At 51.3% G+C, this 15,442-nt stretch overlaps 1 long non-coding RNA gene across 6 annotated transcripts in view; it reads left to right on the forward strand.

Annotated features, from left to right (window-relative positions):
- LOC140496605 (uncharacterized) overlaps window positions 1-11,663 on the forward strand; it is an 86,720-nt gene extending 75,057 nt beyond the window's left edge. For 4 of the 6 annotated variants that reach the window (XR_011964333.1, XR_011964331.1, XR_011964334.1 and 1 more), the window contains exon 4: window positions 172-11,663. This is a non-coding gene — a long non-coding RNA (uncharacterized lncRNA). The remainder of the gene's footprint in view (window positions 1-171) is intronic. The other 2 variants (XR_011964332.1, XR_011964335.1) reach the window with 2 other exon arrangements.
- The last annotated feature ends 3,779 nt before the right edge of the window (window positions 11,664-15,442 follow it).

The raw sequence follows: 15,442 nt of genomic DNA on the forward strand, positions 1-15,442 counted from the left end.
TTTCTGGGTCATTGACTAGGAATTTCCTTGTTTTTTAAAAAAAGGAACACTGTGTTTCCTTATTTCTCCGGAAATACTCCTGTCTGTCCAGTGTGACTGAGATCTGGGAGGTGGCAGGAGGGGCCTTCACTGCTTACCTTGGACCTCTGACCTTTGCCCTTGTTTCTACAGGAGGAAGGACCAAGAAAGGAGGTTTGTCCTGGATGGAAGGGAGGATGGAGGCCACCTGGACAGTACTGTCTGATCTGTAAAATATGTGGTGAGAAAAATCTGTGTATGTTGGTGCACATCTATGTGTACATGGGTCCTATGTGTTGCGCATATTGCAAAGGTCATATATATATATATATACATACATATATATACATATATATATATAATGGATATGAGACGTAGGGTGTCTGATGGCATCAGCAGGTCCGCACTTTGATCTCCTACTTTCTTATCTATAAAATAAAGGTGTTATTGAGATGATCTCAAAGGGCTGGGGGAGGGGGCTCTGATATCCCCTGTCCTAAGGGAATGAGCTCCTCAGCCTCATCTTACTATCTCTAAACTTCAGTTTTTTCATCCATAAAATGAGAAGAACACCTCCATTGCACCCTCCATGGGCTCAGGGTTGCTCTGAGGATTAAACAAGTTTCTAGTCCTCATGTGCCCCAGAAGCATCTGCTGGCCTTGTCATTAACCTAGTTTCTTGCCTTCCCTTTGGGTGTCCAAGGTCATGGAAATCTTGTGTCTTGTCTTCAGAAAAGAGGAACTGTTTGCTTGCAGTGGAAATCTGGCAGGAGTCAGCTAGGAAGGGCCAAGGCAGGGACCCTATCTCAGATCTTTCCTACTGTCCACTCACAGCTCTGTGACTGCCCCACCAAACACAAGAGCTTCTTTCAGGTATCTGAAGGGCTTTCCTATGGAAGACAGAGTGGATGTGTTGTTCTTGGCTCTCCTGGGCAGACTTCCGGATGGGGGCGGGGGGGGGGGGATACAGAGAGGCAGATTGCCCAGCCATCAGCTTTCCATATCATGAGAGCTGGGGCTGGGAAGGGCTGGGTTCCTTGACCCCAAGGGTCTGAGTGAAGACTGGATGCCCCCTCCCATTGTAAAGGAAGCACTTGGAAAATCTTGGAGTCCTATTGGAATTAGGGGGATTGTTCATGCTTCATTTCCAAGAATACTGTTTAAAAAGGAACCCCATTGAGAGGTTTTAGCTTAGAAATGTTTTATTGATGCTGTTTTTATAAACTATCCCTTCCCAATCACTCTCCAGTAGAAGCCAGCCTTAGAATGCATCATTGTAAGCAAGCAGACCAAATCAATACATCAGCCATACCTGAAAATGTCTGCCTCATTGCAAATCAGTTTTCTTCTCTATAAAGTGAAGTATGACGAGCTGCTTTCTGAGCCCCCTCAAGCTCTGAGCATCCTTCCCCTCAGTGTATGACTAGGCAGTGGCCCAAGGACTGGGTGGCAGCCAGCTCAGTCACATTGGTCAGTGTAGCCCCTAAAACAGAGCTGAGCACAAAGGAAGCCTGGCTAGCTACAGATATGTACACGTACATCCATAATGTGTAAATGTGTATATACATATGTGTGTGCATATAAAACACAAATTCATAGACATCCTAAAATCTATTCACAGAACACTGTGGGCAAGGCTGGAAACCCCTGTTCTCCTATCTTTCGCGCCACTGACATCTTGAGGACTAAGGGTCCTCTCAGCCCTGACATGCTCTGTTCTAAGGCTCCTCCCAGCTCTGACATCCCCTGTTCTTAGGCCCTCCCAGCTCTGACATCCCCTATTCTAATGCACTCCCCGCCATTTTCTATTCTCAGGCCCCTCCCAGCCCTGACATCCTCTGTTCTAAGGCCCCTCCCAACTCTGACAATCAGTGTTTTTTTCTTTGGCCCCAAATGCTTATTGTCTCACTGTCCCTCAGATCCCAACCCTTGAATCAAGAAACTTCCTAGGCCTGCTTTGAAATCGACAGCTTTCTATTTTCACTGCCCTCCTCCAGAGCCACCCTGGGCATCTATTTTCAGCAGCTGCAGATGCCTCTGGCATGGAGACCAGAGGAGGAGAGCTGGTTACAAATATGTCCCTGTTTCCCCCTTGGCTGCTTCCAACCTTCTTCCCCGAGGGGGCTCCCAGCCTGGCCCTCCCTATCCCAGGGTCCTCAACTGAGTTGGCAGGGGAGGAGGTGCCAGGGTTGGAGGTAGATGCCCTGGCAGGGTCCCTGCCCCACTCAGGGTCTGGGTTGACCTCTCAGCTAACTCAGCCCCAGTTCCACTTTTCTCATCCCCTTTGTCAGAGAACTTCACTGTTTTTGTGCAAAGCAGTGTTCTGGTCATTGAGGGAGAGACAGGAGCAAGGGCATGGATGAACCCATTTCTCCCTTAAAGCACAGAAAGGACTTCCCTTGCAGTGGGTCTGGAGAGACAAAAGGGAAAGATGAGAAAACTGGGACTCAGAGATGAGAGATGAACTGCCCAAGGTCACTTTCTTTTCTTTTCAGAGGATGTCTTTGTATGTGAGTAGAAGGAGGTCTAAAGATGTCCTTAGGAGTTCCAGTTAGTGGATGGCCTGAGGCTAGGAGGGACAGTGGATGTCTGCTGGCCAGGATGGTGGGCAGAAAGGAATAGAATGATGTTCAGGAGGCATGAGTGTCAAAGCTTGCTTTGAAAATAAAAAAGATGTTCACAGGTGCAGAAAGCATAGGCCCACCACAGGTCCTGTGAACACTGCCTGGGAGCTTCAGCAGACTGCAGACTCACACCGTCAGTCAGGCAACAGGCATTTATTAATGTCCTGCTGTAGGCCAGACACTGTGTCCTGGACATGATAGTCTCTGGTCTCACAGCTCACATCCTATTGGGGCCTCTCTGTGTGTGACTTGGCCGGCCCAAAGCCCAGTGCTGATATAGCTGCCTGAGAGAGGAGGGCCTCCAGGACCAGGGAGGTGATGATGCTCCAGGCCTTTGCCCTGGTCGGGCCACATCTGTGTCTTGTGTGTAGATCTGAAGGCCACTGGAAGGAAGGGCAGCATAGCCATAGAACCTGAAGGGGGTGAGAAGGCCTGCGGGGTCTGGAAGGGGGCTCACAGAGAGAGGAAGGGCTTCCTGACTCCAGGTCCAGGCCCTGTCTGCTGGGGCAGCTCCTAGGTGACATCATAGAAGCTGTGTCAATGAGGTAGGACTCCTGACTGACCCCCCCAGGTTCCCTCAGGGGGCTCTGATGGGCTCTTTTTGTCCCAGAGATGCATCCTCCCCTCCCTGTCCTTCTTGGACAGTCCCCAGGGACTGACTTGTAGTAGAAAACCACAGGCCTGGTCATGAGGCTATGAGGTCCCCTGTCTGCCTTGTCCCCCTCCCCCAGCCTCAATGACCCATCCAGCTAAGCTAGTCCCTCAAGACATCCTCCATAAGGCTTATCAGTAAAAAACAAACCTGTTTGCAAAGTGGCCAGCTAAACTTTGTCCAAGTGCAAGAAGCCATGAATTAAATTAGAAAACGTTTGTACTGAGCAGACACGATCATGTGGATCCTAATGCGGGTGTTTGGGGAGCCCTTGGACATCTGCAAAACCCTTCACAGACAGAATCTTGTGTCATTCTCACAGCACAGGCTGGTGCGGCTGGAGGGACCAGGGCTTTGGCCGAGGCATATAGTGGGGGAGAGGCCCAAGGCTGGAGGGAAAAACTAAAGCACCTGGCCGCCTCCTTCTTCCCTTCTTTCCTCTTCTCTCCTCCTCTACTTCTAGTTGCTACCATTTATGGGAAAGAAGAGAAGGAAACATTACTATCTCCATTTTGTAGGTGAGAAAACTGAGCTCAGAGCAGGGAGTTATAAGTGGCAGGAATTAGGACTTGGGAATTCAGGTCTTTTGACAACGTTGGAGGTAGAATCTCTATTTCAGCTTAATGGTCCTTTTTGCAGTCTCCTAGACATGGCAGAGGCAGGTATAGATCATGTAGACTGTGTAGACTGTAGAGCTTGTGAGTGGTGGGATTAACACAGCTGATGATTGGAGAGGGAGGAAAAGGAAAGTTCTTTAAAAGTCAAACAGTGTGTGTGTGGGAGGGATGCCCTGGGAGGGTCCTGGAGAGTACCTGAAGGTAGAGGAGAGGACACTGCCAGACTTGGCTTTAGAGAAATCACTTGAGTGCAGAATGGATGATGGACGGAGCCCAGGCTAGCCCCAGAGGATACTGGAACAATGGGAGTTTGGGGCTAGCCCTGGGATTTCATGTGGGTAGGGTGACCCCATCAGAAAATTCTCTCAGGCCATATTTGAAGAACCCCTTCCATGTGGCCCCTGGATCTATGGAAAGAGCCTCAGACTCTCCAATAGGAAGTCCAGGCTATCCAGGAGTGGAACAGGCACTCTCAGGTGGCAATGAGTACTCATCCCTGGCTGCGTGGAGAAGTAGTGAGTTCCCCATCTGTGGAAGACTTGAACTAGTGACTGAAAATGAGCTGAGGCTTTTGTGGAGAGATCGCTCAGTATAGTAGAAGGGGCCCTGAGATAGGGGGTCTCATGACCTGAATTCAAATCCTGTGCTGGTCACTTTTTACCTATACTTGTAACCTTGGACTAGTCCCACATCTGGGCTTCAGTTTCCTTCTCTGGCAGCCTCTAGTCTTGGGCACACTGGGTTTAAAGGAGTTGCCCACCAAGGTCTCTTTCTGCTCTGGGATTCTGTCCCTTTGAGACTGCGTGAGAGTGAGCTCATTCAGCCCTCCATGCCCACCCTGACCAGGGAGTACAGAGGCCCTCCTTGTCCCGAGGCGGCCTCACTTTCTGCTTTGCCTTCTATCTTGGCTGGCTCCCTGAGCCTGCTGGCTTTGCCTGGGCTGGCTACAAAATGTCCGCCTCTCCCTGGTCGCCATTTTGTGTCTGCTCCTTGGCTCCTGGAAGCTGTGGTAGAAATGGAAACCAGACAGAGAGGCCGTGGCTTCCTAAGGGAGGAGTCCAAGCTCTGGGAGGCCTCTTCTTGGGTGATCGTAGTCGACTGGCTGCCTTTGGACAAGCTCTGGAAGGCACCCAGAGCCAGGCTTGAGGACCCAGCTTTGGGCCCCGGCCATGCACTGCTCTCAGCTCCTGGCACAGCTGGGTGGTTTGGCCCAGCCCTACATGGCCTACTCTGGGAGCCTCCTTGCCCTGGCTCTGAGTCCTCCACACCCGGGTCTGTCCTGCCCACAGAAGCTTAGCCTTACCTCTGCCCAAGGAGACCCTGGGAAAGCTGGGAACTCCACTGGGCTGTGACTGGAGCCTGAGTATTCTTAGGAGGCTCTATACAAAGACTTCCAGGCCAGGCCTGGAGCCTCTGACAAGAGGGAAGTGGGGAGCACTGGGGCAGACTGGAGGGTCCCCCGACTCCTGCTCCTTGGACTTCTTAGCCATTGGCCGAGGATGACCTTCTGGTCCTGGGGACCCCAGTGGGTGAGCTGACATGGTCAGTGTTAGGGGAAGGCTTGGATGAAGGAGGCTGACCCATAGGCTTGTCCAAGAGCCTGTGCAATGACCCCAGGGAGCATGGAGCCTTGCACCAAGGAGACCGTGATAGGAATTCTGATCATGAGTAAAGGCAGTTCGGCCCACCCTGAGGGCTCTCCTTGAAGTCATTGCCAGCCCCCTTCTAAGGATGGGAAAACTGAGGCCAAAAAAGGTAGTCATTGTTGGAGTTCCTGCTGGGTCCCACTACCACTGGTGGCCGACCAGCCCTGGGAGCATGAAGTGGACCCAGCAGAGAGGCTCATGGGGAGAGAAGGAAACTGGGGCCCAGGGTGGTCACAGCTCATGCTCTGAGGTGGGATTTGAACACATGTTTCATATTCTGTGATGGGGATGTTCTAGGACCATGCCACAGGAGCCTGAAGCATGTAGGGCGGGTGAGCCTGGAACAGAAACTCCTCAAAGAGAATGAATCCCTGACATCCCGAAGCCCACGGAGGTGGGTGTGGCTCGTGGGGCCAGAGGAGCAGCCTTGAGCCTTTGGAGTGCTGGACGCCCATGCCGGGTGAGGGGGTGTCTGGGCATCCAAGGGGCTTCCAGAGGAACCAGTTCTTTAGAAATGCAGTGATCAAAATATTTATATTATCGTAACAGGCTGGGAGAAAAACCCTGGCTAGTGCGTCAGTCTACACAGAACACTCTCCTGTTCTGGCCCGGGAGGCAGCATCTACACATGTCAGTCTACACAGAACACTCTCCTGTTCTGGCCCAGGAGGCAGCATCTACACATGTCAGTCTACACAGAACACTCCCCTGTTCTGGCCCAGGGGGCAGCATCTACACATGTCAGTCTATACAGAGTACTCCAACTCCCAAAGCCACCCATGGTCATTTTGTGACAGATGAGAAAGCTGAGGACCTCGAGAAGAGCTCTGTCTGACGCTGTCTCCTCTCCCTTGGCTTAGATTGGTTTGCTAGCTTGGAGCATGTCTGCACCCGCCTGCACCTCAGTTTCCTCACCATTTTGTAAAATTTTTGTAAAATGAGGGATTGGCCTGGATGAGCTTTGTGGTTCCCCTTCTGCTCTGGCATTCGATGTCTCCATGATTCTAAGCTTTTTGGGAAAAGGGGGAAAGTTGTGGCGTGTCTGGGATGAAATGGGGCAGGTTTCAGAATTCCATTTCCTGGCGTCTCCTGGCACACCCTGGTGCATGCCTGAATCCATCAGTTTGGAATTTCAGGTGTGGCCCCTGGGAAGGGGATGGGCACCCTGTGGGAGAGGCACCCCACAACCTGTGCCACTTGGGAGCCTCCAGTGAAGTCCTCCCTGATTGCCCTGCCAGGGAAAGGCGCTGCACGCTGCTTGTCCTTTCCACAGTCCCCCCAGTGCCCTTGTGGAGGGTGGGTTGTTTGGGATTCTGGCTGCTATCTGTGAGAGCGGGAGGCTGCCATAGTGCCCAGTGCCCAGGCCAGGCCAAGCCCACCCCAGCTGCCAGTGAGCTTGCTTTGGTCAGGACTTCTGGAGCCATTGGTACAGACCCTCCCAGTAAGGAAGCTCCCTCTACCACAGCAGTGCCTTCTTCCTTCCCCTCTCCCCCTCCAGAGAGCCATCCATTAGAGCAAAGAATTAAAAATGACACAAAAGAAAAATTTGCCAAACTAGTTGCTATATTGAAGAACTCTGGTGTTCCCTGTGACCCTCTGCAGGGCCCTAGCCTCTTCCCAGGAGAGGGCACCAAAGTGCATCTGCCCCTGAACAAGAGGATAGAGGGCCAGTGACTTACCCAGAATCACCCAGCCTGACTCCTCAAGGTAGGACTTGAACCCTGGTTTTCCTGACTGTGAGGAGGCCAGACCTTCAGCTCCCAGGTCCCACTGGCTCCTAAGAGATCGTCGATGTTCATTGTGTTATGGAGGGGATTAGGGGTCTTGGTATTATATTTCTTTGGAGGTGCTTGGTCCTACTGCTTGGGTGAGCCTGACTTCTGGTGCCTGGAACTGAGCCCCCAGGGAGCAGGATGAAGCCCCGCTCTGTGATCCAGGGTTCTCCACCACCACCATCCTCTCTCTGGCACTCACATGAGAAGAGCCCAGAAGACTTGGCTGGGAGTCCAAGCTTGGGTTCTTGGTACCCTCTCTGGGCCTCAGTCTCCTCATTTCTAAAATGGGAAACAATGATGCTCTCGACCTGTACTCTCTCTGTGTGGAGGATTTAGTGGTGATTCAGGAATGGGAGTGCTGCCCAGGAGTGCCCTGGCAGGGCTGGCTTCTGAGACCGATCTCTCAGGGCAGGTGCCCAAGCCAGCATGCCCACAAGAGCCTCCCTCGACCCATCTGTGCCTCGTTCCACAGCAGTCCCTTCCCTTGGCATCAGTGGGACCCAGACCATGGCACAGAACAGAAGTATCTGAAGCCTGCCACTATCCCAAGATAAATACCACTGATCGAGCCTCTCTGTTGCCCAAGAGTGGCAGAGTAAACAGATAACCATGACTAGGGAATGAGGAGAACCTTAGGTGAGGCCCAGGGGCTGTCTCCCTCTAGATTCCAAGTGAATCTGGCTGCCACTGCCACATGGCTTAAATGGCCTGGGCTATCCCCGCCATGTGATCTTCCTTGTGTTCAGAGGCTGTAGACTCAACTACAGAATCCTAAACAACTTAGACAAGGAGGTGTCAGTAGCAGACATCCTTAATTCATTCTGGATCATCTTCCTGCGCTAGACACAGGGGAGATAACTGGCCACAAGCAGCTAAGCACAAAGGCCAGTCTGGCCACAGTGTCTGGAGCAGTTCAGTGCAGCTTGGGCAAAGCTCTGATGTAGCAACAGTCAGGTAGTGAGCCTCTTGGCATGCAGGGGCCCAAGGAGGACTAGGGTCATAGCTCCAGAAAGGAAAATATTGTACAAAACGGTGCTGCTGCTACTGGTGGCTCTTTGTCCTCGTGGCTTGAATTTCACTGGAGAAGGGAGCTACCAGACTGTGGACCAGCCCTTTGTCTGTCCCTTATAGACCCAGAGAGGTGAGACAATTAGAGGACTGACTTCAGGTTCACAAATCCAGTGCATGCTGGGTGGGTCCCTGTGATTCCAAAGCTGGTCATCTGCCCACTAGGCCACAAGGGATTATGGTTCGGGGTGTCCCCCATCCATGATCAGGAATCCCATCTCTGAACCTCCTTAAAACTGACAGTGCCAGAGCTGGGAGGGGCTTTTGAACATAGACTGTTGGGGCCAAGGGAGCCTGAGGGGTCATGGGTCAGTCCCCTTTTACAGATTAGCCCCTCAGAGCCTAAGTAACTTGGCCAGGCCACACAGCTAGGAGGGTCGGGGAAAGGATTTGAGTCTAAGGGTCTGGCCTCCGAGGCCAGCCTCGACCCTCCTTGACCTTGTGTGTCCCTGGGAGGAGGGGCTCTCTGAGCAGCAATTCAGCAGGTGTGAGAAGAGACCTGACCACTGTGGAGGGCATGGTGAGAAAGCAGGCTGGGAAGGCCAGGGCTCCCTGAGCCTTCAGTCTGAATTTCCTCCACCAGCAGTAGGGAGTGCATTTGGTCCACTTGAAGTGTTTCTGTCTGGGGTCTGGAGGATCATTGGGAGCCCAGAGTCGAGGCAGGTCCAGGGGAAGTGAGGAAGAAAAATGGGCCCAGTTGCTGGCTGTGGCCAGAGAGCTGGGAAAGGGTATCATACTGTGCTGCCCAGTGGACCAGGCACTCTTTCCAGCACTCAAAGGTGGTGACCTGGAGGAGGCATTGGGCCCTTAAAAGTGGGGCGGGGGCTGTCAGTCCCCAGGCCCTTGCCCTGTTTGGGTCTCAGGTCCCTCCTATGTGAAATATGGACCTCAGATGCTCCCAGGTTTCCAGGCCTGGGCCAGACCTTCCCAAACCCTGGGAGGGGTGGGGCAGGGGAGTCCACAGGAGGAGGGGTCCTCAGCTCCCCTTCTCTCCTCCTAGCAAGCATCTTGTGAATTTTATGGGCTATTTTCACATGGAGATGAGGTGGCCTGGCTCCCAGCCTCCACCCCGCCTGCTTTCTTCCAGACTCCATTGTCCACACGGCTTGCTGAGCAGAGACACTGGCCGCATTATGGGCCCCCCCAAGCTGGCCCGGTGGCCCTGAGCCAGCATCGAGGTTACCACGAGGTTAGGCTGTCTGCCGGCCCCTTGATGGGCCTGCCACAGACATGGCTACACCTGTCCCTTGCTGTTCCCCCCCCTGCCCAAGACCCCCCAGCCCTATTTTAAACACTGGCCCGTTCTGTCTCCTTTCATCATCCTCTGTCTGCAGTCAGTGCCGAGGCCTGGCCCACAAAGGCGGTGCCCCTGGGAATGTGCTCTGAAGACGAAGGAAAGTCAGGGCAACAGATGTCAGAGGGTTTCTGCCAAAGGCCCCTTGCCAGGCCCTGATGCCAGCCCTCAGCCTGATGCCCTGACCCAGCCTCCCTTTGTCAGGTAGTGCCCGGGCAGCAGTGCCAGAGCCTGGGAACACTGAGCATTGAGCAGATGCCCTTGGACATCCTCATCCTGGCAGCAGGTGGGACAGGCAGTGCTTGGGCAGTCGGCAGGTGGGCCCAGCCCCAACACAAGTCAGAAGACCCAGGCCTCAAAGCCTGATATGCTTCAGACCCCTCCCACCCTGCCATCCCCTGTCCTCAGGCTCCTCCCACCCTGATATCCCTTGTTTTCAGGCCCCTCCCATCCTGCCATCCCCTATTCTCAGGTCCCTCCCACCCTGCCATCCCCTGTTCTCAGACCTCTCTCAGCCTTGCCATCCCCTGTCCTTAGGCCTCTCGCAGCTCTGATTGGGAATGTCAAAGTGGAAGGGGCTGCAGAACGGGATGTGGAACACTGCGTCTGAGAAGCTGAGAGGAATGCCAGAGAACCTTCTCTGGATGAGCCCCAGCCTTCCCCAAGGTGACCCCATTGTCTCAGTGGAGGGATCTGTCTCTTGAAGGCCCCTGTGCCCATGGAGTCAATGCTCTGTCTCTGCAGCTCAACCTTTTCCAATACTCCCTCCTCCCATGAACCCTGGGAAAGTGGGAGGGCAGCCTGAACGCCACAACCTGTGGCTCAGAGAGAAACACCCCAAGTAACAGCTGACCAGAGACAGAGCCTGCTCCAGAACCTGCTCCAGAACCCAAGTCTCCTGATTCTCAGACCAGAGCCCTTTGGGGGAGGGAGTTACCCCTCCCCAGGGGGTTTGGGTCCGTTCTCTTCCTGGGGTGTCTGTTCCAACATTTGTCCTTGTCTACCTGACTGGGACATTTTGTGTGGTCGCCGGTGGGTGGGTGGAACACACACTGTGCTTGGATTCCCCCCCCCACCTTGAGTGCTGAGCAGCCTCTGCCAGGGTCCTTCTGGGGGAGGGAGCCAGGGAGAAAGTCCCAGGTTAGCCAACAGGATATGGAGGATGTTTCCCTTAGCCTCCTCTGACAAGCCTGAAATGGTCACTGATCTCAGCTGGAGGGGGCCCAGTGCTGCCTTCAGACCAGCCGAGAGTCTGGGGCATGTTTGGGTCTATCAGGAATGCTAAGTAAGGGGGCAGTGCTGCAGATGCTGTTGTCTAAGGGCATGACCTGGAAGGGCTGACCATGCACTCTCCCCCTTCCTCCTTTCCTGCTCTCTCCTCCTTTTTCAGAGACAAACCAGGGTGAAGGCCTTTGAATTTCATCCATAGGTAAGAGGGAGCCACAGAATTTCCAAGCAAGAGAGGAAGGTGAGCAGAGGCTGGAATCTGAGCGATAATAGTTGGCGGATTCAGGAAGGATTGGTGAGGCTGAACTCAATCCCCAGTCTGCTGCCAGAGTCCTAGGGAGATGAGGTGAGTGGCCCTTGGGGGTGACAGACATGGGGGGAGGCTTCCCCCAATTCCGAGGCTGGCGCCTTTGTTGGGGATATGCTAGTGCAGTTTCTTGTCACTGTTCAATTCTCAACTGCTGTTTGTCCTTTGGAAAGAGCGCTGGAGTCAGAGTCACAACCATCTCTGCTTCTTTTTCTCATGTGACTTCAAAAAAGTCAATTGCTTGGATTCAGTTTCCCCCTCTGCTAAATGCAGTGCTCCATATTGTGTAGGTGCCAGGGCTTCCAGAGCTAGCACATGGCCTGTGATGGAACTGGCAAACAGATAAGAGCTGGGGAGACAGGGGCATCACTTTGTGACAAAAGAACTTTGAGAGAAACTCTGCTGAAGAGCAGAGGAGAATACATTACCACAGGAGTGGGGTGGGGGTGGGGTGGGGTGGGGTGACTGGTTTCCCCAGGAAGCATTTCAGTGGGACTCAAAATGGTCTAAGGTGGCATGTGCCACCAGGCTTAACCCAGGTCCTCAGTCTTTTCAAGTCCTCAGAGCAGCCCCTCTCTGTCTGTGAGGTGGGGGCAAGGACAGAGTAGGGGTGGCTCTGCCCTCCCCCCCAAGCGCTAACATTGAGTCATCTGAGAAATCAGGTGCCGAGGTCTTCCAGGGGTCCTGGAAGGCCAGCCACTCATCCCCCACAGCTTGGTATGGTCTGGAGTGGGGAGGGGCAAAGCCAGGAACTGAGGACCCTGGAGCTCAGGAGGAAGAAGGCCCCAGGCAGACCATGTGACTCAGCGTCTCCAGGCTAAGTTAGTTGAGTTCACATGCCGACCGTTTTGATTCTGACAAAGCAGCCACCATTTTACTTTTTCCTCAAGAGTCCATTGGGAATCTTTTAGGTCCATGCATTGCTTTGAAGGGCTAAGTCTACCAGAAAAATTCCTCACACACTGTGGTTGTTGCTGTGTACAAAGTTCTCCTGGTTCTGCTCCTTTCACTCAGCATCAGTTCATATAAGTCTTTCCAGGGCTTTCTGAAGTCTTCCTGTTCATCATTTCTTATAGCACAATAATATTCCATTACATTCATATACCACAATTTATTCAGCCATTCCCCAATTGATGAGCATCCCCTTGATTTCCAGTTTTTGACCAGCATAGAGAGCTGCTATAAATATTTTTGTACATGTGGGACCGTTTCCCATTTTTATGATCTCTTGGGGATACAGTCCTAGAAGCAATATTGCTGGGTCAAAGGAATGCACATTTTTGTAGCCCTTTGGGCACAGTTCCAAATTGTTCTCCAGAATGGTTGGATCAGCTCACACCTCTACCAGCAATGAATTTGTGTTCCAACTCTCTCACATCTTCTCCAGCATTTATCATCTTCCTGATTTGTCATGTTAGCCAATCTGGTACCTCACAATTGTTTTGATTTGCATCTCTCTAATCAATAGAGATTTAGAGCATTTTTTCATATGATTATAAATAGCTTTAATTTCTTCCTCTTAAAATTTCCTATTCACATCTTTTGACCATTTATCAGTTGGGGAATGATTGTATTCTTGTACGTTTGACTCAGTTCTCCAAATACTTTAGAGATGAGGTCTTTATCACAGACATTAGTTGCAAAAATTCTTTCCCAGTGCAACAACTTTTCGATTTAATGTAATCAAAATTATCCATTTTGTACTTCATAATGTTTTCTATCTATTGTTTAGTCAAAAATTTCTCCATTCTGCATAAATCTGACAAATATGCTGTTCCTTGCTCCCCTAATTTGTTTATAGTACCAGTCTTTATACCTAGATCATATATCCATTTGGGCTGTATTCTTGTGTATGGTGCCAGGCATGATCTATGCCCAGTTTTCTCCATACTGTTATCCAGTTTTCCCAGCCATTTTTGTCAAACAGTGAGTTCTTATCCCAGAAGCTGGGGTCCTTGGTTTTATCAAGCAGCAGATTGTTATATTCGTTGACTACTGTGTCTTGAGTACCTAACCTATTCCACTGGTTAACCCCTCTGTTTCTTGGCCAGTACCAAATGGTTTTGATAATTGCTGCTTTATAACAGAATTTACATTTCTTTTCATTAGTTTCCTTGAGATTCTAGACCTTTTGTTCTTCCGGATTAATTTTGATATCATTTTTTTCTAGCTCTAGAAAATAATTATCTGATAGTTTGATTGGTATGGCACTGAACAAGTAAATTAATTTAGGTGGAATTGTCATTTTTATTATATTGGCTCAGCCTACCCACGAGCAACTGATGCTTTTCCACTTACTTACATCTGACTTTATTTGTGGGAAAAGTGTTTTGTAATTGTGTTCATATAGTCCCTGAGTTTGTTTTGGCAGTTAGACTCCCAGATATTTTATAGTGTCTACCATAACTTTAAATGGGATTTCTCTTTCTATCTCCTGCTATTGGGCTTTGTTCATATTATATCGAAATGCAGGTGATTTATGTGGGTTTATTTTGTAACCTGCAAATTTGCCAAAGTTGTTTATTATTTCAAGTAGTTTTTTTTAACTTGATTCTCTGTGATTCTCAAAGTATATCATCATATCATCTGCAAAAAGTGATAGTTTAGTTTCTTCTGCCTATAGAACCTGCATTTCTTTGAACAAATCATTCAAACTTCTATGTACCTCAATTTTCTCATCTGTGTAATGGGGAGGTGCTGATATCTCTTGGGCTCTCGATCTTGGAGCCTGTGGACCAATTTCATTGAATTCCGATGGAGGAGGTCAGGGTGTGCCTGAGCTCTCCACAATTGTTTGGTGACACCTAGTGGACAATCTGGGGACTGCCCTCAGGGGCCCACCATCCTGTCGAGCTGATCTGGGCCACCCTGGGAGCATGTTTCCAAGCAGAAATCTGCTTCTCCTAAGACTCATTCTGGCTCTCAGCTGGGCCCTTCGCCCAGCCCAGCCTTGCTCAGTTCAGCCTTGCCCAGCCCAGCCTTGCCCTGCCCAGCCTTGCCCAGCCCAACTTTGCTCTGCCCAGCCTTGCCCTCCCCTGTGGAGTCATCATTTTCTTCCAAAGATCCACAACCCAGGATTGCGTCTATTTTTAGCTCTTCCTTATCCTTGAGAAGGCCTGGGCACTGGTTCCAGGCCTATGTATGTCTTGCGTACTGCTGGAAGTCAACATGGCATTTCCCCAGTGGGGCCTCAGTTTCCTCTGTAGAATAAGAGTCTTGCCCTAAGTGGGCCTATGTAATGACCTCCCATTCCTGTCTCTTGTGGATGCATGCAGAGTGGCTGATACCTGTCAGTACGAGGAAGCCAGGCAAAGTTTTAGTGCCAGCCTAATATGAAGTTTTTGGTGCCCTCCTGCCCCCCACCCCACCCCCTGGCTCAGTGCAGAATTATCCTTTTCCCCTGTCCACCTCATCCAACCTCACAGTCTCCTGGCCCATACAGACTAGAAAATGATGCTGAGGCTTGGATGTCTCTGCGTGTGGTGGCCTCTCCTCTTTTTCTACCCAAAAGATTAAAAGAAAAATGAAGAAGAGCTACCCTGGGAGATTCCTGAGATCTCCATCTCCATGCCACGTGGTGCCTCATCGTGCCTCTGACCCACTTTCCCCACTGAGTGGATCTGTAGGAAGCCTCTGCTCGACTCTGACTTCTATGTCCTCTTCTCACCAGAGGCTCCAAGCCATTGACCAGCCATTGGTCAGGGACCCAAAGCTGCAAAAATTCCTCTCCCCAGAGAGAAGGGAATGTGGTGCCCTGCAGGCATCTCATCAGAAGCAGAACCGAGCTGAGCCTGAAGCACCTTGGGCATCTATCCCCAAGGGCTGCATGGAGCTTTTTGAAGAGTCCAGAGCAGGACTGATCCAGCAGAGATCACACAGGGATTCCCGGGATAGGGGCAGCACCTGGCATCCTTTTGGCCCCTTGGCCAAGTCGGTTCGAGAAATGGGACTCCCCAGGCTCCTGCTCCATCTACTCTTTTGGAGGCCCTTCCTCACTTCAGTCCCATTCACTTGCAAGTCATGGTTTCATCTTCCTGATGTCTTCTTTAAGAATGAAGGACAAACCACACACACACACACACACACACACACACACACCATACATACATACCACACTCACCCCCCCATACATGTACACACCACACACCACATACACACACTTACCACACATACCACACAGACATGCACACACACACATACGCATACCACACACA

Source organism: Notamacropus eugenii, chromosome 3, assembly GCF_028372415.1.
Source record: "Notamacropus eugenii isolate mMacEug1 chromosome 3, mMacEug1.pri_v2, whole genome shotgun sequence".
Lineage (NCBI taxonomy): Eukaryota > Metazoa > Chordata > Mammalia > Diprotodontia > Macropodidae > Notamacropus > Notamacropus eugenii.